The following is a 27,031-nucleotide window of genomic DNA, read 5'->3' on the forward strand; positions in this document are numbered from 1 at the left end:
GATCCAAGTCTGCTTCTAAAACATCTCAACAGAGCCTAAGAAGTTAGGTGTGTAAGTCACCAAAAGCAGTCCTAATCAACCTTAACTCAGCAGCTGCAATGCTGTGTAGACACCTGGTTGCCCTCATTTTGCCCTGAAAAGACTGGGGCGTTAAGAACTGAGCTACTGTTGGATTGTCCATGTACATTCCTCAATCCCACGTAATCCAAATCAGTACACTTCATTGTAACCCAAATTAGCTCTGGGAGGGCAAGGTGGGTAAGCAGGAGGGCACAGGCTCTAGTTCAACAAGGAGGGCACGTCCCTGGGGAGGAGGGAAGACCCAGCCCCGACTGCTAGGTATTTCTATTTTTCAATTCACTATAAAATGACACCAGAGACAGTCCCAGGAGTAGGCGCCTTTGTGAGAAAGGCATTTACACCAGGCCTCCCTGCAGCAGAGAGCTGAAGGTTGTGAATCTTGGGTGGACAGAGCTGCCAAAGAGAAGAGTAAGGCTCCAGTCCCACCCTCTCCTCAGTATTTCCTACTTGCCTGATCATCAGTTCCCCGCTGAGTGTGCTGACTTCTGTGGATCACACTATTAGATGCTTAACTCTTCCCATTGTATTGGCAGCTCAGGTGCACAACCTGAGCCTATTGGTATGACCAGGTGGGAAAGTGCCTACCAGGAGCACAGTGAAACACCAAGTGTTACTAGATCCAAGTTCTGTCACAACATCTGGAGTTGGGAATCAAGGACCAGATCCACAAAACTGGTTTAGCTACTGCAACACAGAGCTTCACAGCCTAGTATGTGAGATCCATGGGCGACTGGTGCCACCTTAGTCAGGGGAGGATGTGCTCCACCCCCCCACCCCCTCAGTCAATCTCGCCAACCAGGGGGGCGGGGATCCCACCTGCAGGCAATCGCACCGACCAGAAAGTGGCCACGGTGCTCCCAGAAGTGACTGCAGCACTTCATTCGGCGCTCCCACTTCCCAGCTGGCACTCATAGGTAGGGCACCGGTGCCTAAGTGAGGAGCGTGGCCTGTCAGGGGGTGCACCTACACATTGCTACTGGTGAGATCACTGAGTGAAATAGAGACGACCAGAGTATAGGACCGTACCCAAGTAGCCAGGCATTCAGCTGTTCAAGACTTAGCTGCAGAAAAGGACCCGGAGGTTACAGTGGACAATAGGCTGAATATGAGCCAACATGGTGTGCCCCTGTTGCCAAGATGGCTAATGGCATCCTGGGATGCACTGGTAGGAGCGTTGCCAGCATATCAAGGGAAGTGATTATTCCCCTCTATTTAGCACTGGTGAGGCCACATCCGGGTCCCTCCACCACCACCACTACAGAAAGGATGTGAACAAATTGGAGAGAATCCAGTGGAGAGCAATGAAAATGGTGAGGGGGCTGGGGGACATGACTTGTGAGAACAAGCTGAGGGAACTGGGCTTATTTAGTCTGGAGAAGACTGAGAGGGCATTAAATAACAGGCTTCAACTCCCTGAAGCGGGGTTCCAAAGAGGATGGAGCTGGACCGTTTTCAGTGGTGGAAGATAATACCACAAGGAGCAATGGGCTCAAGCTGCAGCAAGGAAAGTTTAGATTTGATATTGGGAAAAAACTTTTTCACTAGGAGGGTAGTGAAGCACTGGAAATGGTTACCCAGGGAGGTTATAGAATTTCTATTCTTAGAGGTTTTTAAGACCGAGCTAGACCAAGTATTAGCTGGGATAAGGTAGCAGGGGATGCTTCTCCCAGCTTTGAGCAGGGGGTTGAATTGGATGACCTCCTGAGGTCCCTTCCAACTCTAATTTTCTATGATCCTAAATTATGGAAAATATGCATTTACACCTGTATAGATGGAAGTGGTCAGTGTATGATGAATAGCAGTAGCATGGGAAAATAGAATAAAGTTGGTTAGTCAAGGCCACCAGCAATTGGCCAGATACAGATAATTGCTTTTTGGAAAACACTAATAGTAGTTACAGGTAACAACTCTTAATACCATGATGTTTTATCTTTTGATGAGAAGCACTGAATTGTGTGCAGCTAGTTTAAATCCTATTAAATGCTAATGTTCTTGTTAACTGAATATGGTAAGGCAGAAATATATAATCACTGTTGCCAACCTTGCCCACTTTCAAGGAGCCTAAGCCAAGTTACACAAATGTGGGTCAAGCAGGAGGCCCCAAAAGCCTATTTATGAGTCGTTTAACCCCAGCATCCTTACCATGGCAGGGGGTCAGACTTGATGATCTGCTTAGGTCCCTTCCAACCCTACCAACTATGAAACTATGAGTGACCACAGAGTGGGCCTCTGCGATGGTGGCAATTAGCTTGGTCGGCAAAGGAAAGAAAGCAAGCAACACATCTAGCTAAACCAGGTCAACTTAAACAGAGCAACAAGCCTGAAAGAAGACACTATACAAGAAGGCCTTAAACTAGATAATCCAAATATACTGTATCATAACCTTAGTTTGAAAACGTCAGTAGTAGTGACTGATGTAACCAAATGAATTGGATATGGTTTTGCTATAATAGATATATGGGTGTTAATTTTGTTAGTCAAGCTAAAACGCTAGGGTTTTTCCATTACCAGAAGTCAGTTGTAAAGGGAAACCATAGGCTGAAACAAAGGAAGCCAGACAAGAGTAGGGCTGGAGAAGATGGTAGGCAGAGATTGAGGCAAGAGGGTCAGAATACCTTTCTGGGGAAATACTGTTTGTGTTAGGTGAATAATGCTCCTAGTTTCATGTTAGAAGAAGATGGTTCTGTGATTTTTTTACCTCTGTCAGGACACATTCATTATAACACCTGTTAGTACTATATTTGCAGCAAGAAAACCTGATGCTCCACCTTCTCCTTGTCAAATTATTTATTTATTTTTTTGAAATGTATTTATTGGAAATAAATAGAGTGAAGCGAGTATTTACCCTGCCTGCAATGCCCTTTGAACATTAAAATGTCTGGTTAGTTTATGCAGCTTACACATATTTTAGGCCACAGAATGGAGGGGGTGGGAGGGAGCATACCTAAAAAATTATCATCAGATAGTTGTGTTGGCTGCTTAAAATTTCTGTGCTTTTCCAAAAAAACCCCAAATATAATCGTTAAGTTTACATGTGTCTGTTATTGTTTTAGTGCACTATCAGAAGCAGTAACCTTGAGGTAGAGTGGACATAGAAACAGTAATCACGGTTGTGGCATGAATGATTCCTGCATCTTGACACTTTGTGATGTGGCAATTAAATACTGAATCTTCTTGTGCTGAGCCCGATGTTCAGCCCTTTCTTTCCTGAAAGCAGCTATGCAGTTTTGCTGCCTAGAAAACTAGAAAACTAATTGAGGAGGGTTTAGGGACGTTATCAAAGTCTAGGACAGTTGTTGACATCTTCATTGTTTATGAGAGTATTTTTAAAGAACAAAAAATGCACATTTTTTCTCTTGAATACAATAAAGCCTAACAAATTACTTCCATTCATTGATTTTGAATAAATAAACCATTCAAAAGAAAAAAAACTGTCGTTGTGAGAAACAGTCATGGTTTTGTTGTAAGTACATTTGTGTCTCTTAAACTTGCCAATTGCCTTAGACAGATAAGTGCTTGCAATTAGATAACCTCCACTTGTGGAATGCTTGTTTTTTGCAAGAAGTGTGTATAGGACAATGCAAGTACATGTGGTAGAACGTAGTGTACTGTTATTGAAATCTGCCATGGAGTCTGCTTTCTTTCTCATTACAAAGTATCTACACTGAAATATAAAACAACACATTATTGTAAAATAGCCATAGCTTCCTGAGAAAACTGGAGGGAGGCCTGACACAATTCATAAATGGGTAGACAAATCAATAGAGAATCTAGCACAGGAAACAAACCTGGAAAGTAGTTACAAAATGGCACGTCTACACGTGCACACATCTACATGTACATGCCCGTACTGAGCAGTAACTATGGCAACTTATGATGACTTGGGTGTAAATTTGTTACCTGCATGATGCAGGTATCAAACTGGATTATCAGTGCACAGTGACTTCAGCTACCGTGCAGCTTCTGCCTGGCCCCCTCTCCTGCTGCTGGGCTGGGCTGCTCTCTGACAGCCCCTAGCTGCAGGGTAGAAAAGCCTGCAGCCATTTCATTCTGTGAGGTACACACCCCTGCCCAGCCCTGCAATCCCACCATGGCTGCTGGCCCCCACCAGGGCCAGCACCTGCTGCCTCCTGCTGCTCACCCCCGGCCTCTCTCTCTTTGCAGGACCACAGTGAAGCACCTCGGCCATGTGGCTGTGACTCCCTGGCTGTGTCCCTATCGGGGATGCTGCCACCAGCCCTCCAGGGCCAGCCACACAGGGCCAGCTACATGGGGGCCCAGTCAACTGGCATGGGGACAATGCCCACCACCTCCCTCATGTCCAGCTCCGGCCCTACCCACACACCTCTCCACAGCCCCAGGGACACAAACTGGATCCAGGAGGAGGTATGTGTGCCCTTGTGGCCCTGTGAGGTGGGGATGATGTCCTGAGGCAGTTTGCCCAGGGCAGGTGCTCTAACACCCACATTTATGAGGCTCTAGCAGCTGGAATGTGGGTACAGGGCCATCCCTGGTCGGCACAGCTGTGCTGTGTGAGGGCCAAGGCCCTGAGGGCCCAGTGGGTGGCTGTGACCAGCCACAATCGCCGGTTCAGACCATGCCCTTCATGCAGGAGCTGACCCTCATTTTGGCACCCCAAGAGGCCACACCTGCACCCCACCTGGACACCTCTGGTGACTTGGCACTGGGGAAGGGGCCTTGGGGCCTCTAGTGCCCTACCCCACCCTGCACTCCTCCCTGGTTGCTGTGCCTCAGCCTTGGCCCTGTCCCACAGCTGCCCACGAGGAGTGGCCGGCCATCCTACCACTGGCTACCAGCAGCACCAGCTCCTCCCCGGGGGACTCGGGTGGCACCCATTTGGGTCTAGGCCTGCCCAGCCAGCTTACCATGATCCCTGGGTGTCCGCACACTGCTGCCTTCTGATCCGAGGCCAGGCAGCGCAGGGCCTCTGGAGCCATTTTCTCTCTCAAAATGTTGCACTCTCACAAAAGCCTTCTGTCCCTTGTCTCTGCAAGGACAACGTCTGGACATGAGGGAGAGGCTACAGGGGCCCATAAGACTGCTGCCACAGGGTCACCACAACCTACCACCTGGAGATGCCAGCAACACCGCCACCATGTCCTTGACTGAACCCGCCTGCTCCAGAGGTTGGTGGTAGCTATGGAGGGCTGGGTGGCAGACCAGTGGGCATTTCAGGTGGAGACCCTTGCCTAGGAAGCCACCCAGGAGGAGGTATAGCTCTGGGCATATGCAGAGCATGGGGCTGACCTGGTGACCCTGGAGTAGTGGCAAACAGTGCTACTGGAGCAGCAGCTCACTGCCTAGGACTGCCCAGTAGAGGCTGCACCTGTGCCCCCCAGCACCTGGTCCCCCGCCTTGGCCTTGCAGGGCCTCTGGGTCCCACCCCTCGCCCTGCAGCAGGGCTGCAGCAGTGCCCTCAAGGCACTGGTGTGGTGCCTGCCAGTTGCAGGCAGCGCTGGGCTTCACCTTGGCCCCCAGACCTGCAGTGTCATGTCCTGTGACTGGGGTGCTGGCTGCCCTGGGCAGCCGCAGCCCTGAGCCCCACACAGGTGGACTGAAGGACAGGGTCAGACACCCCAAGTGTCTTGGAAGTTTAGGGAATGGGGGTTTTATTGTTGGTGGGTGGGGAAGCTGTTGGAGGGGCAGTGTGTGCAGGGGAAGAGGGAAGGGGGTTGTGTTTGTTGAGGGGGGAGGGACGAGGAACAGGGGGAGGGGTTGTTCTATTAATAAAGTTGATACAGTTTCTCCTATATGTGTGTCCTGGAGTGGTGCTGGGGGTGGGCAGAGGACAGGTGGGCTGGAGCGGGAAGCACAAGAAGAGGGGATTGGTCAGAGCCTCGTGCAGCCGGTGCCCTGGGCCCAGCCGCTGAGTGCATGGCTACCCTAGGGCCTGGGCAGGGTGGGCGGGGGGTGGGGGGCAGTAGAGCCAACACCATGGCGAGCAGTAGCTTGGACTGCTGGTCACCAGGGGCGGGGGCATTGTGGGGAGGCAGGGTGAGCAGGGAGGGAGCTGCTGTATGCTGGCCCTGTGCTGGGCACATGGCTTTCAGGCAGGGGAGGGGCTGGGCAGGGCTCTGCAGGCAGGGATGAGCTCTTAAGATGGCCACCACATGCTGGCAGCTGCCTAGGCCCTTAAGATGGCCACAGGGGCACACTGCAGGCTTCTCTGATTTGGAACTAAATTTAGTCCCAGGTCATCTGCACGTGTAGGCATGAGCCTATTCCCACTTACTGCACAGTAAATTTTATGTGACATCAATGCACATGTAGACATATCCAATAAGTATCTTTCATTTTTTATCTCTGTGAATTTTCTTGAGCAAACACTACCCTGGGGAACTCAAACAGTTCCTTTAACCTCCAGGTGCTTCACATCAAGATTCTGCCCTCTTCCCAAATCTCCTGCCAAAATTTAAGGAAGAAACATTTCCTTATGCCCCCAGAAGCCTCTTCTTAAGTTTCTCAGCTGTTTTCCCCTCCATTTCCCTAAAAGCTAGAAACAAATTTCATAGATTTCATAGACATCAGGGCTGGAAGGGACCTCGGGAGATCATCGAGTCCAGCCCCCTGCCCAAAGGGCAGGAAGTCAGCTGGGGTCATAGGATCCCAGCAAGATAAGCATCCAATTTACTCTTGAAGGTGTTCAATGTAGGTGCTTGAACCACCTCTGCTGGCAGACTGTTCCAGACCTGGGGGGCTCGGACAGTAAAGAAATTCTTCCTTATGTCCAGCCTGAAACGGTCTTGCAGGAGTTTGTGACTGTTCCACCTCGTCATCCCTTGGGGCGCTCTGGTGAACAAACGTTCCCCCAGATCCTGGTGGTCACCCCTGATAAACTTATAGGTGGCCATCAGATTACCCCTGAGCCTACGCTTTTCCAGGCTAAAGAGTCCCATGGCTCTCAGCCTATCATCGTAAGGTCTGTTTTCCTGCCCTCTGATCATGCGCGTGGCTCTCCTCTGGACTCTCTCAAGCTTCTCCACATCCTTTTTGAATTGTGGAGCCCAAAACTGGATGCAGTACTCCAGCTGCGGCCTCACCAAGGCCGAGTACAAGGGGAGAATGACATCCTGGGATTTGCTCGAGAAGCATCTATGGATGCACGCCAGCGTTTTGGTCGCTTTACTAGCCGCAGCATCGCATTGCAGGCTCATGTTCATCTTGTGGTCAATGATGACCCCCAAGTCTCTTTCTTCTGTAGTGCTATCCAACGTAGCACTGCCGAGCCTATAAAGAAGCTGCAGGTTTTTCCTCCCAAGGTGGAGAACCTTGCATTTTTTGGTGTTAAACACCATCAGGTTCTCATCTGCCCATTTGCTGAGCTTGTGCAGGTCAGCCTGGATCACCCGCCTATCTTCTGGCGTGGATGCTTTGCCCCAAAGTTTGGTGTCATCGGCGAACTTGGCCAGTCCACTCCTGACTCCAATGTCCACATCATTAATGAAGATGTTGAACAGTATGGGTCCAAGGACAGAGCCCTGGGGGACCCCACTGGTCACAGGGCACCACGATGAGTGACTGCCATCAATCACAACCCTCTGGGTCCAACCACGAAGCCAATTTCCCAGCCAGCGGATCGTGGTGGAGCCAAGGCCACAACTGGGCAGTTTGGCCAAGAGGTGATCATGGGATACTAGATCAAAAGCTTTTTTGAAGTCAAGATATATGACATCAATCTCTTCTCCCTTGTCCAGGTGATAGGTCACCTGGTCATAGAAGGAAATGAGATTGGTCAAACAAGACCTACCCGCAACAAACCCGTGCTGGCTGTCCCTTAGGATGTTAGCCTGGGCCAGTCCCTCAAGGATGGCCTCCTTAATAAACTTTTCTAAGATCTTCCCCAGGATAGAAGTCAGGCTAATGGGCCTGTAGTTAGCCGGATCCACTCTCCTCCCTTTCTTGAAGATCGGCACCACATTGGCCTTCTTCCAGTCTTCGGGCACTACACCAGAGCGCCAGGAGTTTTCAAAGATCCGTGCCAGGGGCTGGGCTATGACGCTCGCCAGCTCCTTGAGTACCCTGGGGTGCAGATTGTCAGGGCCGGCTGACTTGAAGGTATCCAGCCTCTCAAGATGTTTCTTCATGAGCTCAGCATTTATGGAGGGTAGGGGATCCCCATCACCCGGATCTCCCTGTCCCATAGCAGGCATGGGCGTCCCATGCAACTGATGAAAGACTGACGCAAAGTACCTATTTAATAGGTTGGCTTTTTCCTGGGCATCAGTTGTGAGTTGCCCCATCTGGTTTAGCAGGGGTCCAACATTGCCCTTGCTTTTCCTCCGGCTCCCCACATATCTGAAAAAGGACTTTTTGTTGTCCTTGATGCTTGAAGCTAGTTGAAGTTCAGTTGCAGCCTTGGCTTTCCTGGTTTGCTCCCTGCAGGACCGGACCAGTGCGGAATAATCCTCCTTGGAGGTGAATCTCGTCCTCCATCCTTTGTAGGCTTTCCTTTTTAGCCGCAGGAGGTCCGCCAGGTCCCTGGAGAGCCGGGGGGCTGCTGTGCCTTCTTGCTGCCTTTCCTCCGTGTTGGAATAGATTTAGCTTGTGCACTGAGGATCGCTTCCTTGAGAAGCAACCACTCTTCTTGAACTCCCCTCTCCCTGGGGTCATGGTCCCTCAGGGCCTGACCGACTAGCCTCTTGAGCTTGTCAAAGTCGGCTTTTCTGAAGTCAAGGACTTCTGTGCTGCTGACTGACTTGCCAGCTTTACGACGGATAGTGAAGGTGATCAGCTCGTGGTCGCTGTCACCCAGCTTCCCATCGATCACTAGGTCGCTGATTAGGTCGTCACCCGTAGCCAGTACCAGGTCAAGCAGCGCTTTGCCTCTCGTTGGCCCATAGACTTCTTGAGTCAGGTAGAGGTCATCCATGCACAAGAGAAAGCTTTGCGATCGCTCGGATTTTGCTGAGTGATCCTCCCACGAGATGTCCGGGTAATTGAAGTCACCCATGACAACCAAGGTCCTGGAGCAAGCGGCCTCAGTCAGTTCCCGGGCGAACTCCTGGTCAAGCTCGGGACTGTGAGTGGGAGGTCTGTAGTAGACTCCCACCATTGTGTCCCCTGTGCCGAATTCCCCACGAATTTTTACCCAGAGGGTCTCTAGCTGTCCATGCCGGTCGCCAACATAAGCTTGCAGGGACATGTAGCTTTCCTTCACATAGAGAGCTACACCCCGCCCCTTTTGTCAACACGATCCCTCCTGTACAGGGTATAGCCCTCTATACCCGTGGTCCAGTCATGGGTGGAGTCCCACCAGGTCTCCGTTATCCCAATGACATCATATTTCTTTGCACTGAGCAGGAGGACGAGCTCGTCCTGCTTGTTGCCCAGGCTCCTGGCATTAGTGATTGACTTCTCGCCATCCTTGACTACGATTTGGATTCTCCTTATACTGACGATTCTCTGGTTACTGGACTGTTTTCGCTTTGGCCTTGACTTCGCCTCTGGATCACCCCTGGCACCTCGACGCAACTCTACTTACCTGGCTTTTGACCTCAGCTTTCATCATCAACCATCCGTTTGTCCATTGGACTGGCGTCACAACCCCGGTTATTGACCTACGTGTTACAGTTCTGTTTGCCTGTTTACCCCCGTTTATGAGCTGTTGACCAGCCCTGGGACTTATCCGACAGGCTTGCCCTGTCGGGGAACCTTGTGGGCCAACAGACCCCTTTGTTGTTCTCTGTTGTTAATACTGTAACTGAAGACATCGCTGCCTACGCCTAAAGCGTAAGTTAAATAAATTCATCTTTGTTCAAATCCGCTACATGTCCCTTCCTCTGAACTCCGCGCTAGTAATCCCACCTGTTCGTATCTGATTGCCACCCCGGCCCACCGTGACCTTGGGGCCCGATTCATTCTGTTCGGTTTACCCCGACAGCATCCTTCAAACCCCATCGCCTGTGGAAGCCTGCTAAGTTTCATTGGCAAAAAGTTTAAAGAATCTATGAAACGGATGCCTAGCCTGGTCACTTCAATACACATGAGTTTACCACCCTGAGTGATTAGTTTCACGCCCATTTTTTCCTTCAATAACTGGCTGACAACAAAGTAACCATCGTAGCCTTTGCCATTGTGAGCTATGAAGGTGTAGTCCTTGAACATTTTATCCATAAAAACCTTAATAAAATCAGACAGGCACTCTTTGCCCTTAAACTTCCAAGTTCTTTCTGTCTTTTTGGACTTAGCTTTACAAGCGTTTTTGGGGGTTTTGCCTGTGGCTTTCTGCGATTTTTTTCCCCCTGTCTTTAGCTCCATTGCAAAAATGTAGTTGGGTACATGCATCCCTGTCTCTTGCACCCATTCAAAAACATAAAAAATGTACCCCTCACCTTCTTCAGGCTCTCTAATCTGATGCATAAAGCACCAGTGTTTGTTTACATCTGTGATTTTCCCATTACACTGTTTGCACTACCGCCCCTTGCACTTGTGCTTTTTGCCCACGTAAGATTTGCACTCATTGCACAGAGTTTTAGTCAGACATTCAATCCGTTTTTCAGAGGCCAGGGCCACGTGTCTTTCTAAGCACTCTTTGGAACAACAGAACAGCTTACAATTAGGGCACCTCTGTGTCCTGTCCACGTTTTCAGAGCAGTTGGGGCTCAGGCAAAGATGACATCAGAACCTACACGTGTGGCTATGGCTATACAACGTCTGACAAAGATCACAATAATTTCTCATGCCAAACACCTTTTTCACATCCAAAATGCCATAATAATGTTCACCATGTAGCAGATGAAAACAGGTGTCAGGGTATCTGGGTGCGTCCTGTGTTTTAAATAAACTCCACCCCGTTTTTTCCTTATGGATCACTATATGAATGTTAACCTGTTCAAGGTCTTCAAACAAAGGTACCTGATGAAGCATAACCTTTTGATATATAGACAGGCCTAATTTCCTATGCAGTTCTTTGGCACCATCTAGCAGCTCAACATCTCTGGCCCCTCTACGTTTTGTAACAGCCAATAGACTGCCTGCAAAACAGAGGTTAGTATCATAGGTATTCAAGTCAATTAAATACTTCCTCTTTTTAGTAAGGATCTGGGAATAGGGGATAGAGCTTATAGCTCTACGGCTTCCACCTCCCCGGCCTTTCACAACGACCACAAACAGCCGAAATGTCAAATTGAGCAATATTTCTCTCTGGCTTTGTAACAGGTTACTGAACCACTCTAAAAACAGCTCTGATGTCAAATTGTTTAAATTAATAGCTCATGAGTACAAACAGTTTGCCATGCTATCTGCCTGAATACATAACTGTGCATAGTCATTGCCTGTGAATCTCTGTTGGAGTTCTGCTACAATTTCTTTCACCCCTTGGGTTATGGCTTTGTATGCCACGTGTAATGGCACACGCTCCAAATTCACAAAATGGAACTCCTGTGTACCTCGTGCCACCAAAGCTGGCTACAGACCACTCTTGCCTTCTCACCCGCACCATCTTTACATCCAGTAAAACATCCTCTGATGACTCAGAAGACCCAGGGGCGCTTGAGGGATCCTCTAAACTGTCTTCTACACCAGATTCGTTATCCCAACCCTCGGACCCTCCAGGTCTTGGCGGTGGGGGAGACCTAGGTGGTCTGGGAACATTTGAGGGGCCCTCTAATGGGCTTCCTAAATTATAGTCACCATCTCCCCTCTCTGGCTCTGGGGGTCCTGGTGAAAGGTCAGGTCTGAGAGGCTGGGGTACATGTGAGGGACCCTCTAATGGGCTTCCTAAACCATATTCTCCACCCCGTCTGTCTGGCTCCGGGAGTTCTGGTGAAGGGTCAGGACTGGAAGGAGGAGGAGTGTTTGAGGGAACCCTAGGGGATCTCTCTTTTTTTTTTTCCCCTCAAACAGCGTTTAGCCTTCCCCACACTCCTCTTTAAACAGGCCCTTACTTTTCACCCCATGAGCCACTTGCTGGTTTGCCATCTGTTCTTACCCCCGTGTTTACCATGACTCCCCCTCTTATGAAACAGGCCACGCCTGCTGCCCGGTGACACAGACTGCCTCCTCTCTGAGTAAAATTTACCCGTTTGCTCTGGTAGTAATCATGATCTTTCAAGGCTCTCTGCACACTCTTTCTGAGATGTATACGCCTACCAGTACCACCATAAAACCCACTCTTTTTTTGACAATAATCATGATCTTTCAAAGTGCTCTGCACACTCTCCCTGAGATGTATACGCCTACCAGTACTACCCCAAACCCTCCTCTTTTTTTGACAATAATCATGATCTTTCAAGACAAATGTTTTATACCCACTCTGAAAACCCCCCCTCTTTTTTTCACAGTAATCATGATCTTTCAAAAAAGGAGAAAGACTCTCCTCTTTCTCTAAATTGTGTGAGTAATCAGTCCTGGGTTTCTTATTCAAGGGGCCCAGATCACCTGTTTTGCGGGTATGAATCCTTGTCTTTTTACATGTGGCTTTCTCAGAGGTATGTGGCTTGTTCTCCTCTGAGGAATCATACCCTTCTGTTCTGTCCTGTTGGTCTTCTGATCCTTCGGTATTATATTCTGCAGGCTGAGCATTTCTGGGGTTTTTTGCTTGTGCTTTTAGAGGTCTCTGCCCAGACCCCCACTCTTCTTCAGGTGTGGTGCGTGTGATCACTTAGGAAATATAAAATGTACACCTCAGGATTGAGAATTCCCTTTCCTCACACACTACAAATTTAAAATTTGCTTAACCCACCCACACCACTTCTCCTCCCACAATAAACAAAGTTTCAGAAGCTGGTTACAGAAAAATTTCCTTTAACTACTGGATAAAAACATGACTGTATGAGCTTGTTCTGCTTTTCTGTGTTAGAAGAAGAGGTTCTGTTTGAAAACAGACAGCTGTTATAACAGTGTGATTATAGTAACACAACCACAAATAACCTACCATTTTAAAATAATTTTTACCTTGTTGTGGTAAAATTGCTTGGGGCTTCCCCACCTGATAAACTCTTTGTAATATAAATGAAATGATACAATAAGTAAGTCCTCTGCATTAAAAATTAAATAATAGATTAAGGAAAATAGTTTATGTATAAAGTAAAATATAACTGTATTAAAATAGTCACCACTAAAAGACAACTCCACCCTTTTAGTCTTAAAATATCTAGAGATCTGGACACACCGATCAGCTTTTATTTATTTGGATCTGGTTTATCTTTATGATACATACCTGCCACTCCATACCATACACATTCTATGAGAATATATATTTTTAAATTCAGTCTTTATTTCCATCAAAAACTTTTATAATATTTAGTGATTTCTTTTGTTAAACCTTCTTCTAAGAAGTGTTTTTCATTTCCTGTGACCTTGTCGGCCTTATCTTTACAGCTGGTCTTTTGGTAAAAGATAACTACTTTAGTCTTAAAACAGGAAGAGCTCTGAACACAATGGTCATTTTTTTTTTTTTTGCGGTCTGGTTTATAACATACGCCCCCGCACCACACCCCCACCATACAAAAAGCTGTGAGAATATATATTTTTAAATTCAGTCTTTATTTCCAACAACACTTTTACAATATTTACTAGTTTATTTTGTTACCCCTTCTCCTAAGAATTTTTTTTTTTACATTAGCTGTAGAAAATTGTTGATGTGGTTTACAACCTCACACCCCCACCCCCACCCTCCCACCAAGATCAGGAAAAGATATACCACCCCCCATTTTAAACAGTTTTTGCTAAGCCCTTCTCTTAAGCAGGGTTTTATAATCTCTATTACCAATTAAGCGTTCAATATGGGGTATGAGTGTTTTATCTTCCTCAGTGATCAAATCATGAAGGGCAGCATTAGGGTCTTCTGCAGAATACACAGTGTTTAGAAGCTCTCTAACCTGAATTAAATGTTTCACAGTAACTCTGAGAATGTTCCTGGCAAACCCAATGGTTATAACAGCATTGAAAATGCTATCAAGACATATTTCCTGACAAAGTTCCTGAATTCTTTCATCTAACCAAGTAAGACATTCATGGGCTTCTTGACCTCCCTGGTCAAATATGCACCCCCAGCAAAAGTCAAAGTCTCTTCCTCAAGCACTATTTCATTATGCCATAAACAGAAACGCGAACAAGAGACTTCATAAAGACTTTACGTTCACGCGATGTAATAGCTTGTGTTCCTTGAATGGATAGATGTCTTCTGAATTCTTCAGGCTCATCCAGTCTTTGTTCTCTGCAAAAGCATACACCTCCTTCTTGTGTACTGGTAAGTAGGTTTTCTGGAGTCATTAAAAAAGCTTCATCTAACTGCAAAGGAGTACAAATAAAGGACTTGGTTAGTTAGCTGCTGTTTAATCAGTCCTTAGCTACTTCCAAACACACACGTGCCACAGAGTGAACCCAAACTGAAAACCCAAGTGCCCCACAAACATGCTCCAAGTCTCTTACCAGTCTCTCCTCTGCAATGACCTCTACTTCGCATGCAGGCTCTGGCACAAAGATACCATCTTCCAAATTTTCAATGTCTGCTTCAAGGGTCTGGGCCTCCTCCATTTGCCTGTTCATTCGATCTTCCCAAACAGGGTCAGGCGTCTCAAAGAGTCTTTGGGCAAGGGGCGTGTCTCCTCCTTAAAACTATTTCTACGGTATCGCTTTCTATAAAGCCGTCTCGGGGTTCTAGTGAGTGGGCCTACTGGCGTTGTGAAAGAATCCATATCCGCCCCTGCTTGCCTTAGCACAGTCTCAGATAAACAGAGGGGTCATTTGGGAAAGCAGACCTGGTGGAATTGCTGCCCAAATCCCACCCCCCCCTACTCATTCCAACTGGTTCAGCATTGTTCTTGGGAGGTCTGAGGCCTCTGAAACCTCTGCCAATTGGTTGGGGGTGATGGGGCAGGTTGTTAGAGGGGTCACACCACCACCCTGCCACCCCATAGACCATGCCTGTGCTCTGGCGGGGGGCTAGATCAGTCTGGGCCCTGATAGGCCATAACTACACCATGTGATCTAAGGCGGTTCTTGCAGCCTGAGGGGTTGGGCCTTGGGGGTCTGCATGGGCTGTCCTTCTGATGTCATGGACCATGTGGTGCTGGTGTCACACACCACGTGACTGGGGATTGGGGCAGGGTTGTTGATGCCACACACCGCATGACTGGAGGTGGGGACGGTGTTGCTGATGTCACATATCATGTGACTGGTGGTGGGGGTGGAGTTGCTGATGTCACACACCACATGACTGGGGCGGGGGATGGGGTTGGTGATGTCACACACCATGTGACTGGGTGTGGGGGTGGAATTGCTGATGTCACATACCATGTGACTGGAGTCAGTGGTCGGGGTTGATGATGTCACAGGGGCAGAGTTGCTGACCACATGACTGGGGTCGGGGTGGGGTCGGTGACGTCATGCATCACGTGACTAGGGTCAGGGGTGGGGCTGGTGATGTCACACACCATACATGGGGAAAGGGGGTGAGGCCAAGGGACCAGAAGTCCCGCCCACCTGTCACATTTGCATTGAAGAGCGGAGAGCCTATATACTACTACCCCCTCTTCTTTCAACCAAACCATCAGGACTGCCATTTCTATGGGGCTGTATCTGAAGCAGAGCTCATTTAGTCAAGAACAGGAAATCTGCTGCAAATGAGAGAAATTCTAACTAGCCACTTGTCATCACATAGTTTCTGAAAGGACTTGCCACCCAGAGGAGTTTTAAATTAACACGTTGAAAAGAAAGTTGAAATGGGAGACAAGAGAGGAACAAAGCCCGCAGCCATTATCATGTTGGTGGTTTCACAAAGATGTAGAAGTGGACGAGAAGAGCAGGGGATGGGGGATGCCTTGCTGTTAGGGTTGTGCAGGGAAAAGGTGCTTCATTTAGGAAGAGGCTTTGACTGGGCAGGTTGTATGAGGAAGAAAAGCAAAGGGGTGGGAGAGGATCTGGTCCTGATTTACAATGTCTGTGGAAAGTACAAGAGCTCTGAGGACAGTGACAGGGAGATTGCACAGGAGATGGGAAGGAGAGAGAATGCTTGGACCATAGGATGCCGGTAGCTGTTCCCACCACAGATGTTTGTAGGTAATTTATCAAGTGACACAAAGCTGATCCAAAGCCCCTGAAATCACTGGGAGACTTTCCACTGTAAAGCATGCTTTGGCTGGGCTTCTAGTATGCCTGAACTAGAGGAGTCCCCTACCATATTATAATGCCCACCATGCTAATAATCCAGCCACATGAAGAAATATGACCTCTTGTTGGAATCCGATTTCTGTCTCTGGACCTGTTCCAGTATTGCTAGTCTGTGAACTTCAGTAGAACTAGAGTTTGGACCTATTTTTCTGAGTCACTGCATTTGGATTCAAAGGCTCATTAGCATTCCAGGAAACATGTTTTATGAGGAAAGTCTGAAAGAACTGGGATTATTTAATCTAAAGAAGACAAAAACTGAGGGGGAATTTGATAACTGTCTTCAAATACCTGAATGGTGGTTATAAAGAGGTTGGGGCTAGACTACTTTCTGTAGCTGCAGGGGACAGGGCAACATCTTAAATTGCAGCAAGAGAAATTTTGGATGGAGATTAGGAAGAATTTTTTGACCATGGGGGTGGTTCAACATTAGAACAGATTACCTGGAGACATCATAGAAATTTTCTTCTTGCAAAAGTTTAGTCAAACATTTGTCTAAGATGTTTTGGGATCTGATCAAGGAGGGTTGATCCTGCTGGATCAGACCACTGAATAAGGGTCTAATTATATAGTAATTTTGGTTGGCTCCTGGAGCTCTTAACTCCTGGATTGCCTGCACATTTTATGCAAACCTTATGTGGTTTTAAGCACTCACTATACAACTCAAAGTTATACCACTTCAGGGCAGGGTTCTCTTTGATCCACAGCTGTGCAGTCAGAACCCAAAGGGAATAAGACCTTCCTCCCAAATTATACAGAAGACCAAGTCATGGCAGATGACAGTGGTTGCCCTTACACCAGTCCCAGTTGTGTGACGCTAGAAGCAAGCTGTCCACTAGTAAAAGAACTGAGACTGTAAAGGGTAAAGGGTTCTGTGGACACTTTAAGACGCGCCTCAAGGGATAGGCACAGGTGCTTTCACAGTGTAACAAGGCCCTAAGATGACCGTCTGAAGTCCCTTCCAGCCCTACTTTTCTATAATTCTATGATAATGCCTGGAACCTGCATTTCTTATAGGTTTTAACATGTTTCTATTTTTCTGTGCCACGGCTACAATATCTTAATTGGAAGAAATTTTTTCATCCAATGTTGATTGCATTTAATCATGTCCTTTCTAAGTATGCTCCATTTGTCAGTAAAGTGAAACTTCATTATAATATACCTTGATTAAAAGCTCTAATACTGGAGTAGCAGGAGTGAAAGATAATCCTAGGTTGATTAAAACATTAACGTCTAGACAAAAGTATTTCACACCATTGTTTTGTTTAGTTAATTCATTGTGTAGAGCTGAACACCATCAGCTGCCATTATGTTGAGTGCAAGACCTCAGCACCTCCATGAAGGCATGCAGACCTTGCAAGTCCAGTCCATTACAACAACTTTGTCCAGGCACAGCATGGCCCATGGATCTAAAGGTACCAGAGTTTTCCTTTCCCTGTCATTTGTGGCTCTTACTTTAGAATCCAGAGTTATACAGAATCACATGTCTGTGTCTGTCATGTTCAGGAATAAGAATGGAATTGGTGAATGTTAGTGTGTTTCAAGATAGGAACATCAAAGAAAATAGAAATGTCTCATTTTTTCTTGTAGCCTGTGTACCCTTGAGATACTGCAGTGTCTCTTAAGTCCATTCTTTTGTATGGACTAGGTTCCCTTCAGGACTATTTCTCCCATAAAGCATTGTGAACAAAAGATTCCCATGATACAATAAAGTCACCCCTTTGGTTAGACTGCTGTAGTACATCTGGGGCACTGTACAACAGGAGTGCATCACAGGGTTAGGCACCCTGACCATGCTGCCTAGCCCATGGAAGAAAACAAAGCCAAGAGGCACCTAAACCACCACTCTCGTGAAGCACTAGGGCAGCCCAGGCAGACAAGAGTTAATGTCAAATGGACCCAGAGTGAAATGTGTTTCAGTCTGACATTCGGAGGCATTCCTACTTGGGTCAAATCATCCCTGGGAATTCCATCACTTTTCCAGATGTTATTTTTAAAACTTTTAACAAAACCAGATTTTCTTTTTTGCAGAAGCTGAAAACAGAATCACTGGAAAAAGTCCAGCTTCTGGGTCAGGTCCATGAATAAGAAAGGTGTAACCAAGAAACAAGGAAAAGAATGTACAAGAAAGGTCCAAGCAAAGCTGATGCCATTGCAAAATCCATCAGCACACCAATTCTTTCTTCCAAACAGAATAGACAAATGCAAAGCATTTAGGATGAGAGTTCAAGCTGGTCATAGGCAGAACAGCTTGTATTTATGGCATATGCTGTTGACCCTAACATGTATTTACACTCATCAACTAAATATTTTACTGTGTTGCTGGAACATATGCACACAATTCAAAAATACGTTACACAGTATGAGTATGTGAAGTGGGCCCTATTCAATTCAGATTCAGATTTGGCCCAAATGAGGGACAGTGATTCAATTAGTTGATTCAGATCACTGTCCCCGATTCCATTCAGCTGAATCTGAAGATTCAGTGCTGATTTGAAGAATCAGCGATTCAGACATGGACACAGCTTTAAAAGTTTTTTCTACATACTGTCGGGGGTTTTCTGTGAAAGGATGTGGCCCTCGATGTTCTGATAACATTCACCTGCCCGTGGTTGTCGGGAATGCCTTGATCACCTAGTCAGACCCTAGTCTCCACCTAATTCTCACCCACCATGACTTGGTGGGAGGTTCTTTTGGGAGGTGATGTTGTTTTCGCGAGTCTGATTATGGTGCAAGGCGCCCTCCAAGTGAGGCTCCAACCTCCCCTTTCACCCCAGCCATATACCTACCAGTTGTCAGCACACTATCACCTATAATCCGGAACATGCGTGTGTGGCCAGCCTAGCCGTTTCATCTAACTTAACGCCAGTTATTGTTCTTCTTCTGGATAGTTACCTCTGGCATAAAGAAAGAGCCCTTGAACTGTCCAGAACTCAGTCCTGGACTTTTTTGCCCCATCTAATAAATCAAATCAATCCTATCTCTCTTCTTGCCTTTTGTTCCTCTCGTCCCCAAGACTGGATGCCCAGGATCTAGTCACCCTGTAGGGCTTCCTTCACTCGGCTGGATAAAAAAAAAAAGAAAAAAACCTGCCATGGGGAAATCCTCCCCTTTTTAGTAAGCAGAGAATGAAACACAAGAAAACGAACTCAAGGCTTCTAGTGCTGACACCCCACAGGCGTGGGTCCTTTAAGCTACAATCCTTCTTTGGCTGGCTAGGCTTCACCCCCCCACCCTCCATTAATTGCCCTCCTTAATTCGAGACACTGCTCCCCTCATTGCCAGTGCTCCCATCCCCCTTCTTTACCTCTCACAAGCTAAAGGTATTTGGGGCATTATGCCTGGTAGTTATGGCTGAGGATTGGTTCCTGAAACCTTTAAGAATAATTTAAATTTGTGGTTCTCAAACAGAGTGCTGTGGAACCCTGGGCGGCTGCAAAATCTTTTTAAGGGTGCTGCAGTGTGCACAATATTAGCTCTCTTGAGATGGACAAATATGAGCACATGATTCATAAATTAAACTGCATTTTCAACAGTGCTAAAAGCATTCTGATCTGTTCTTTCTGAGTTTTTTGCAAGTGAAGAATGGCCCTATTATTTTTAATATTAAAAGAAAACACGAGAAAAGTAAGAGCTGGCATTTTCCAAGGGGTGTCTTGAATCTAATAAGGGGTCCCTGAATCTCAAAAGGTTGAGTTAGACAAATACTTGCCTGGGATGGTTTAGACAGGGATGATCACGCCTTATGCAGGGGGACTAGATGACCTCCTGAGGTGCCTCCCAGCCTGTATGTCATTATTTTCTGCTTGAAATAAAAAAATGTTTCATTTTCCACTGGCTGACTCATGTATATGTTGAACCAATGTGTTCACTGACTTGAAACAATTCAGACAGAGGAAATGAAAACAGTAAAAATAGAAAAAGGTGCTATGGTGCTATGAATACTGTATCTCACATTCAAGTATGACAGGTATTGTTTCTCAATGCTGACAGAAGCTGAGAGGACACACAGACTAACACTGACAAAGAAGATCTGAGACGAAGGAGGTCTGCCCAGGACATAAAAAAATTCCACTTGGTGAAAACCTGTGAGGTTCTGCCGTTTGCTTTCATTCCAATGTAAAAAAGAAAGTGACGGTTTTCAATTTTCTTTGCAAAAAATGTCTTTGAGAGGAACATCAAGCCAGTGTGCTATCGGCTATTTTGAAGGGGTCTGCCTTTATCTCAAATTCCATCTTGGACCTAAGGAAATATCATTGAACCTGGTGCATATTCCCCCAAAGTTGCAATGTATCAGAATTATCTAATGGAACAAATGTTCGTTGAAAAATTCCCAGTGAGCCCTAATACCCACTGATACATAAGCTCATGCATTTCCAGCACAACTACTACGGCGGCAGACAGCTGAATTATGGATAGGAACACACGTCAAAATAAACAGAAGCATGACGAATAATGAAAAGGTTGTGCCTCTGACTGATGCTGCAGCTACACAGTTGAGACTTGCGCCCTATAATCCAAAGGCTAACTCATGTTATCTAGGCTGGATCTTGAGGGAGGAGGCCATATCACACTCATGAACCCTACAGCGAATGTAGCCCACCCACAACTGACTTCCTCATAAGATCCAGGGGAGAATCTGTACCTGTGAGCACTGTGTTAAGAAGCCACCGCTAAAGGTGTCACTCCAATAAAGCATTTCAACACATTATTTCCTCTGGGGCTGCCCAACTTCTAAGCTCCCAGGGGCCACCTGCCCCCAGGGCTGTACCAGTGGGGGCCACACCAGACACACTGTATGGATGCTCCCCCTAGCCCACCACACCACAAGCACCCCATCACTGTTATGCTGCATAGGCACACAAATGCAATCCCCCCACACTGCACCATATACCGATGCAGGCATCCCTGCAACATACACCTGTGATCCCCTGCATGCAGCCCTGATCTGCACCCCCACCCCACATGTGGCCACCGCCTCAACCTCAGCCCTCCATGCTGCCACACTGCCCCTTTTCCTGGGGCAAGGGCAGTAAGCAGCAACCAGGAGGGAGAACCAGAGACTCTGCTGCTGTTGGGGAGCAGCTGCTGCTGCTGGGGAGCAGCAGCAGCCAGGTGAGAGTCCAGGGGCTGCACATTAACCCCTTGTGGGCCACCAGTTGGACAGCTCTGATTTACTTTAAGGCAAGCACAAGCAGTGCCGTAGCAAAGTGGAGAGGGGGGCAACCAGGGAGACTGCCCTGCACACCAGAGCAAAGGGGCACCAACAGAAGCTGCCCAGCCAGGGCAGGATAGGGCACAGGATGGAGTGATGAGCGGTTTGTTTGGAGATGGGGAGGGTCGCAGGGAAGGGGACTCCTGCCACTGTGTGCATTACTGGGCTAGCATGGGGGGGCATGTGCCCCCTGGATCTGTGTGCATGGCAAGGCGGGTTGCCACTGTGGGCTTTGCCCTGGGTGCCAAACTTTGTAGTTACAGCACTGAGCATGAATTGTCTCCTGGAAATCAATAGATTGGGAAGGGTGGGTCTGGCAAAGGGTCCCTGTTTATCAAACACCCTCCCTCCAGTCATCCATAGGAGCTCACATGTGTGCAGACCACCACTACATTTAATGTAATCCTAGTTAAAGGATTGACTAGAATTAAAGTTAGCCCCATGTGTGTAAAAGCTTTGTTGTCCTGGGAGTACTGGCAGGGTGCAGTCCTTTCTTTAAAAAGGAGAGGAAAAGCCAGTTGTTCAGAGATGGTGTTGACTGTTTATAAATCACTTCAAGTCCTTCTGTGATGACTCCCAGACTCAGAAGTCTCTTCTGAAAGAGAGTGTCAGAATAAAGAAATGCATAACTCTTAAAACCCACCCCTTGGAGCAGGGGTGGGCAAAATACAGCCCGTGGACCAGATGCGGCCTGCCAGGCCATATTATCTGGCCCACGGGGCCCCTAAAATATTTAGAAAATTAATATTTATCTGGCCCCGGCTGCCTGTCATGCAGACCTCAATGGCTTGCCAAAACTCAGTAAGTGGCCCTCTGTCTGAAATAATTGCCTGCCCCTGCCTTAAAGGAAATATCACAACATACAGTTTCAAGAAGTTTCCAGTTCTATGAAATATTTAGGGCCCTAATTCAAATGAAGCTGTGTAGGTGTTAATGAATGGTTGCTGCAGCTCATTTTAGTATGAGAATGACATAGAGCAGCAAGGAGATTTCAAAAGAAAATTCTCGCTGTTCCAGACACCAATATTTGGACTATGTTCTGGAGCCAAATTTGTGCAAATTCCAGTTTGACGTTAAAAAAAAAAATCATAGAAATAATAGCTAAGCAAGACTGATAAGCTCCTCTCACTCCCTCCTCTCACTCCCTGAGACTGTCATTACTGGATTTCTGTGCACTGGCGATGGGGTCGCATGAATATTAAGGTGATCGGAATTCAGCCTAGAGTCCATGACTAACCTTAACAAGGTTTGATTTTTGCACAAGGGAAATGACAGCATGTTTCAGAAGTGAGTTAGCAATTCTGGATGCGACTATTCCAAGATGCAAGGCATATAATCGTATCACCTCTCTTACTGGAGCTCTGTAAGTGGCATAACTACATAGAGGACTCCAGGCCTCCTCTGTCTATCCACTTATCCCATAGCCTTTTGTGTAGCTGCACAATAAAAAGACCCAAAACTGTCTGCAAAGCCCTTCGGGATAATTTGTGGCAAGATCTAGAAAACATTTCAATAACCAGTTTTAAATTAACCTTTGAATTATTATTTTTTAACACAAATGCATTAAAATGATATAAAGTTCTGTCTTAAACCGGACAACGTTTGTAAATTTGAATTCAGTCTGCTCTTCCATCCCAAGCACTATAATATTGGATAGAACAGGGAAAAGTAAGGATGGAAATGTAGCCTCCGACACATGTCTGCGGTGTGATTAAGTTAGGTTCTTCTCTTTTTAGCTTTAGTTATCCTGAGCTGAGAGTCCTTAGGTTTGAACATCTTGTGAGGCATGTCTGTGCCACCTCTGACCATGCTAGACTTTATAAAACCACACTCTTGTTACTTGTTCCTACACTTCAACCATCACTTGATAAGAAATACAGTAATTTCCTGCTGAAGAGGAGTGAGGCATGCACCAGTTGTCATGTCTGAGTCTGAGACATGCTGGCTCCTACCCTGGGGGTCTTTAAGAGGCGGCTCAACATTTACCCGGCTGGGGTCATTTGAGCCCAGTTCTCTCTCCTGCCCAGGGCAGGGGGTCGGACTAGAAGATCTACAAAGTCCCTTTGGACCCTACTTCTATGAATCTATGGCCTCAAAAACAATTTGGGACACCTGGAGCAGGAGTAAGTGAGAGGAGTATGTTTGCAGCGTGGAGCTCCTTTGCATAGCTGAAGGCAGTGTGGAAACACCCACTGGAGCCAGAGACGGCTCATGTTCACAGGAGGCACTTTGACACTAGAAGTCACTTCTCCCTCTTGCTCCTGAATTCACTGACTTTCAGGTCATCTGGCAAACCCAGTCCTTATGTTATCAATGGGGCGGGCTTGCAGCAGCTTGGCTTGCCAGCTCAGAAGGGCTCTGAGCGATTGGTGGGATGTTTCCATCAATCAGGTGAAGAACCAGACCTGAGAGGGGACTAACCCTCTCTCTCTCCGATTGGTTTATTTGCAGTCTGGGGGAGGAGCCTCCAGAGGGAATAAAAAGGCAGCGTGCCCGGCACGTGGGCGGCTGCAACAAGGGATGAAGAAAAGGGCAAAAAAGAGCTGGCCAGTGGAGTGCAGCAGTTCTCCAGAAGAGCCCGAAGAGACTCACCGGGCTGGGAGCAGCAAGCGGCTGCGCCTCCCAGCCCCGCCACGAGGGAGCGCAGCATCAGCGCACAGCCGGTGCACGGAGGGTTTGGGACCTGCACAAGGCGATTCAGGTCTCCAAGCCCGAGCATGAGGCCAGGAACACAGCGCACAGGCAGTGCACAGAGGGTCGGGGAGCAGACTGAGACCCTAGGAGCCGCGTAAGGCAGTTCAGGTCTGCAACTCCAGCATGAGGCTGGGTGCACAGTCAGTGCATGGAGGGTCCTGGGGAGCAGACCAAGGTCCTGAGCCTATGAGGACAGCTTGGGCCTCTGATTTGGCACAAGGCCAGGCATGCTGCATATAGAGGCCATTGGTGCATGGGACAGTATACAGGGCCAGGAGAGCCCTAAGCAGTGAAAGGACGAGAGGGGCTGTGGAGAGTTGTGCGATACCTGGAAGGGGTTCCCACAGGGAAAGAGAGTCCCCCCCACCGTTCTGTGGCTAGCAGCTGCAGGGGCAGCCTTGAAGGGGAAGGCCCCGGGCTGTGAGATTCCCTTAGCGATGCAATTCAAACTGGGTTGCAGAGGCCCCGTGGGGCTCTGGTATTCTTTTCTTGTCCCTCTCTTGATCTGTGGGCACTCCCCCGGCTCCAGGGCTTCAAGGCTGTTCTTTGGATCATTCAGCTTCTGTACCCGTTGTTTCTGCACCTCATCTTTTGTAAAGTGGCAGTCCATTACAGTACAAGATTTGCATGACTTTTAATGAAACTCTTGCTTTGACCCCCCTTTTGATTTCTTACCTGCATATAGTGATTGCATTGACCTGTATAAGCTGTTTTAGCTCCCATATCTTATATGTAAACATGTTAACCCTATAACTTTTATATCTTATTAAATTTGTATATGGTTAAACCTTAACACATGTCCTGGCCTGGCTCTATAGGGGAACAAGGGAAACTGTGTGTCATAGGCAGTTTCAGGCCTCAGCGCACCTGCCTTGCTAACATTTCCTTCATTTGGAGAGGGGGGTACATCGCTGCGATACCGCCCGAGTTACACCAGCAGTACTGATGAGTTACCGCCTGGGTTATATCAAAAAGGAAAGTGGAGGGAAGAGCTACTTTGTATGTCATGGAGTTTTTTTATAGTGAACATTATGCCGATCTGAATCATATTCTATTGTCTTTTAGTAAGTGTTAGAAAAGCCAACACGATCATACGACAGCCAAACACAAGCCTTTCACTGTAGTGGCTCAGTTGGTTTAGTCACTCAGAATTAGAATGAGGGACACAGTTCAAAATATCTTGCAAGAAATGATCTAATTTTCTCTGCAAATGCCTACTGGGAAGCTACAAGGCCTACTTGTTTTTGATTGTTTTATCCTGGGCTATTTCTTGGCTCCAGCCCTTATTTCTTACTTTTTTCCCCACTACCTCCCTTCTTCCTCTCACGCTTTGCCCCAGAAGAGAATTGATCCCTTTTTGTTTGGGTCAAAGACAACAGCTCTTTGAACATGATTGGGATGACTGTGTGGCCCGGCATATTATTAAGGAGAATTTAGAGTACCAAACATGAAAGGTGTAAAGCAACAGCCCAGTTTCCACAATAGGGGTTTGCATGGCTGAACCACATAGCAGTTCTGGAGCAAAGCAGAGGCTATTTGATACGGGTATTGTGAAGAGCAGCGGCTCCCAAACTAAGGGTCATGACTCTAAGTGGGACCACAGTAGCTCTGAGTGGGGTTGTAAACCCCATGGAGCCCATAAATCCCTTGAATCCATGAATAACTTGTGTGCTTGCAATTAATAGCCTGCCTCAGCTACTTCTTGGAAATGATCGTTGTGCCTGCAATTACAACTGAAAATCCCCGTTCCCTTCTAATTGCGAATACATTAACAATGGTAAGTGTCCATGTGCCCATAAGGACCAGTGGGTGGGGACTCACCATGATGTAACTGCTCCACTGAGGTTGCTCTGACCCTGCAGCGAGACCTAAACCAGGGCAGCTCAAACCTGAAAAAAACTGAGCTAATCTGCCTCCGTTCAGCTCTCACTTACTGCAGGGTAATTACAGGCCCCAAGACAATACAGCTATATGGAACTGCACACAGTTATAGGTCTGTAAGCGAGGCCATGACCAGAAAAAGTATGGAGCCTGCTGGTGTGGAGACAAGATGCATCAACCTTTTGACACAGGCCAGCAGGAAAGGTTGGACTCTGGCCTTTTAGCACCAAAGTACATCTCTTTCCCACTTAACTAGTGTGATAACTCTGCTACCTAGCAGCAGCATGTGGCTGTTCTCTAACCCAGCCCTTGCAGGGAGACCATGACACAGGCTATAAGCATGCAACATAAACATCAAACCAGGCAGCATGTTTGTAGCCACTCTCCTAGTCTCACATTTTGTAGGGCTGCAAGGGAGCACCTCATATGCCAAGTGGTGCACTAGAAAACAGATACAAGGGAGGGTATAGTCCTATTACAGTCTTGTCTACCTAGGGAAAGAGTCCAGAGGAGCTGTTGTTAACCCATGCTACTCCCCATGTGGTCAGCTGCAAAGTGTCGTAAGCAGCACTCTTCGCAAGGAACAAGTGTGTACGCACTGGGAGTTAGTGTGGAGTAAAGTCACAGTCTAGCTCATTTTGCAATCAGTCCCCCACAGAATCAGCCTCACTGGAAACAGACATTGCCTTTTTGCAGCCATACAAATTTTTATGGTGGCACAAAGGCTATGGATGTGTATTTGCTTTTACTTTCTCATGTCACAAATGCCTTTGTTTGTGGTTCTGCTGCTTGTGTGTGGCAGACATCTATTTGCTTTATGGCAAGAGAGTGCAAGCAGCCTGGAGCTGCCTCCACTCTCCAGTTGCCCCCCAGGGCTCGAGGGGCCCAGTCCTGTTCACCTTAGGAATTTCCATACAAGATTGGGCCCCTTGAGTCCTAAAATCACCCCCTCAGCTTTTCCCTCTTACAGAGACACCCCAGGAAACAAGTGGCAAACACACCGCCTGTTGTGCCATGGGATCAGTAGGT

Source organism: Crocodylus siamensis, chromosome 2 (genome assembly GCF_052110815.1).
Source record: "Crocodylus siamensis isolate JL-2025a chromosome 2, ASM5211081v1, whole genome shotgun sequence".
In the NCBI taxonomy this organism is placed as follows: Eukaryota; Metazoa; Chordata; order Crocodylia; family Crocodylidae; genus Crocodylus; species Crocodylus siamensis.